The sequence below is a fragment of the Chlorocebus sabaeus genome, chromosome 20 (assembly GCF_047675955.1).
Source record: "Chlorocebus sabaeus isolate Y175 chromosome 20, mChlSab1.0.hap1, whole genome shotgun sequence".
NCBI lineage: Eukaryota > Metazoa > Chordata > Mammalia > Primates > Cercopithecidae > Chlorocebus > Chlorocebus sabaeus.
Window position 1 is genome coordinate 89803118 of NC_132923.1, and position 3483 is coordinate 89806600.

General features: G+C 38.2%; 1 pseudogene; it reads right to left on the reverse strand.

Moving 5' to 3' along the window:
* Nucleotides 1–1694: 1694 nt before the first annotated feature.
* On the reverse strand, nucleotides 1695–2245 carry LOC119626172 (large ribosomal subunit protein uL23 pseudogene; annotated as a pseudogene).
* Nucleotides 2246–3483: the final 1238 nt, after the last annotated feature.

Consider the following 3483-nt stretch of genomic DNA (forward strand, 5'->3'; position numbering starts at 1 on the left):
CTTTTTCCAATTGCTGTTTTTTTGTCAGCTTTGTGAAGATCAGATGATTTTAGGTGTGCAGCCTTATTTCTGGGTTCTCTATTCTGTTCCATTCATCTATGTGTCTGTTTTTGTACCAGCACCATGCTGTTTGGTTTTTGTAGCCTTGTAGTATAGTTTGAAATTGGGTAACATGATGTTTTTAGCTTTGATCTTTTTGCTTAGAATTGTGTTGGCTGTTCAGGCTCTTTTTTGGTCCCATATGAATTTTAAAATAGTTTTTTTCTGGTTTTGTGAAGAATGTCTTTCGTTGTTTGATAGGAATAGCATTAAATCTGTAAATTGCTTTAGCCAGTATGGGTGTTATAATGATATTGATTCTTCCTATCCATGAGCAATGAATGTTATTCTGTTAGTTTGTGTCACCTCTGATTTCTTTGAGCAGTGTTGTATAATTCTCATTGTAGATATCTTTCACTTCCCTGGTTAACTGTATTCCTAGGTATTTTATTCTTTTTTTGTGGTAATTGTAAATGGGACTGGGTTCCTGATTTGGCTTTTGGCTTGGCACTTGTTGGTGTGTAGGAATACTAGTGATTTTTGTTCGTTTATTTTGTATTCTGAAACTTTACTGACATGGTTTATCAGCTGAAGGAGTTTTTGGGCTGAGACTATGGGAATTTCTAGACATAGAATCATGTTGCATGCAAACAGGAATAGTTTTGACTTCCTCTCTTCTTAGTTGGATGCTGTATTAGTCAGGGTTCTCTAAAGGGACAGAATTAGTGGGATAGATGTATACATAAAGGGGAATTTATTAAGAAGTATTAACTCACATAATCACAGAATGAGGTCTCACATTATACCGTCTGCAAGTGGAGGCACTAGGAAGCTAGTCTGAGTCCCAAAGCTGAAGAACTTAGAGTCCAATATTTGAGGGCAGGAAGTGTCCAGCATAGGAGAAAGACGTAGGCTAGGAAGCTAAGTCAATCTAGTCTTTTCACGTTCTTCTGCCTGCTTTTATTCTGGCCATGCTGGCAGCTGATTAGATTGTGCCCACGCAGATTGAGAATGGGTCTACCTTTCCCAGTCCACCAACTCAAATGTTATTCTTTTTTGGCAACACCCTTACAGACTCACCCATGAACAATAGTTTGCATCCTTCAATCCAATCAAGTTGACACACAGTGTTAATCATCACAGATGACTTTTATTTCTTAAAAAACCTTTTTTTAAAAAATTTCAATAGGATTTTGGGGGAACAGGTGGTGTTTGGCTATATGAATAAATTATTTAGTGGTGATTTCTGAGATTTTGGTGCACCCACCACCCAAGCAGTGTGCACTATACCCAGTGTGTAGTGTTTTATCCTTTGCCACCCCGCATCTTTTCCTCCAAGTCCCTGAAGTCCAATGTATCATTATTGTGCCTTTTTACATCCTCATATCTCAGCTCCCACACACGAGTGAGAACATATGATGTTTGATTTTCCATTCCTGAGTTACTTCACTTAGAATAATAGTCTCCAATTCCATCCAGGTTGCTGCAAATGCCATTATTGTGTGTGTGTGTGTGTGTGTGTGTGTATAATCCATCCTATTAATATATGTGTGTGTGTATATATATCACATGGTATATACACACACACATATATTATATGTACACATATATATCACATGGCATATGCACATGCACTCACAGACAGACCACATTTTCTTTTTTTTTTTTTTTATGTTGAAAAGATATATATATATATTTAGAATTAGGCAGCTGGACTCAGTTTAGATGATCCCAATTTTGTTGGCAACATCCAAAGCGTCGTAATCAGGAGCCAGTCGAACATACGCTTTTTTCTCTCCATCAGGCCGAATCAGGGTGTTGACCTTGGCCACATCAATGTCATAGAGCTTCTTCACAGCCTGTTTAATCTGGTGCTTGTTGGCTTTAACATCCACAATGAACACAAGTGTGTTTTTGTCTTCTATCTTCTTCATGGCAGACTCAGTGGTCAGCGGAAACTTGATGATAGCATAGTGGTCAAGCTTGTTTCTCCTGGGGGTGCTCTTCCGAGGATATTTGGGCTGCCTCCGGAGTCGCAGTGTCTTGGGCCGCCGGAAGGTGGGTGACGTGCGGATCTTCTTTTCTTTGTGGCTGTGGACACCTTTCAACACTGCCTTCTTGGCCTTTAAAGCCTTCGCTTTGGCTTCGGCTTTAGGAGGGGCAGGAGCTTCCTTCTTCGCTTTCGGCGCCATCTTGTGAAAAGGCCACACCACATTTTCTTTATCCACTTGTTGACTGATGGGCATTTGGCTGGTTCCATATTTTTGCAATTGCAAATTGTACTGCTATAAACATACATGTACAAGTATCTTTTTTGTATCATGACTTCTTTTCCTCTGGGTGCATACTTAGTAGTGGGATTGCAGGATCAAATGGTAGATCTACTGTTAGTTCTTTAAGGAATCTCCACACTGTTTTCCATAGCGGTTGTGCTAGTTTACATTCCCACCAACAGTGCAAAAGTGTTTCCTTTTCACCAAATCCACGCCAACATTTATTATTTTTTGATTTTTTTGATTATGTTCATTCTTGCAGGAGTGAGATGGTATGGCATTGTGCACTTGATATTTGCATTTCCCTGATAATTAGTGATGTTGAGCATTTTTCCATATGCTTGTTCACCATTTGTATATCTTCTTTGGAGAACTGTCTGTTTATTCCTTATCTCACTTTTTGATGGGATTTTTTTTCCTTCTGATTTGTTTTAGTTATTTGTAGATTCTGAATATTAGTCCTTTGTTGTATATATATAGATTGTGAAGATTTTCTCTCACTCTGTGGATTGTCTGTTAATTCTGTTGATTATTGCTTTTGGTGTGCAGAAGCCTTTTAGTTTAATTAAATCCCACCTATTTATCTTTGTGTTGCATTTGCTTTTGGGTTCTTGGTCATAAAGTCTTTGCCTAAGCCAATGTCTGGAAGGGTTTTTCTGATGTTATCTTCTAGAATCTTTATGGTTTCAGGTCTTGGATTTAAGTCTTTGATCCATCTTGAGTTGATTTTTGTTTAAGGTGAGAGATGAGGATCCAGTTTCCTTCATCTACATGTGGCTTGCCAATTATCCCAGCATCATTTGTAGACCAGGGTGTCCTTTTCCCACTTTATGTTTTTGTTTGCTTTGTTGAAGATCAGGTGGCTGTAAGTATTTGGGTTTTTTTTCTGGGTTCTTTATTCTGTTCCATTGGTCTATGTGCCTATTTTTATACCAGTACCATGGTGTTTTGGTGACTATGGCCTTATAGTATAGTGTAGTTTGAAGCTGGTAATGTGATGCCTCTAGATTTGTTCTTTTTACTTAGTCTTGCTTTGGTTATGTGGGGTTCTTTTGTTCCATATGAATTTTAGGATTATTTTTCTGGTTCTGTGAAGAATGATGGTGGTATTTTGATGGGAATCACATTGAATTTGTAGATTGCTTTTGGCAGTATGGTCATTTTTGCAACA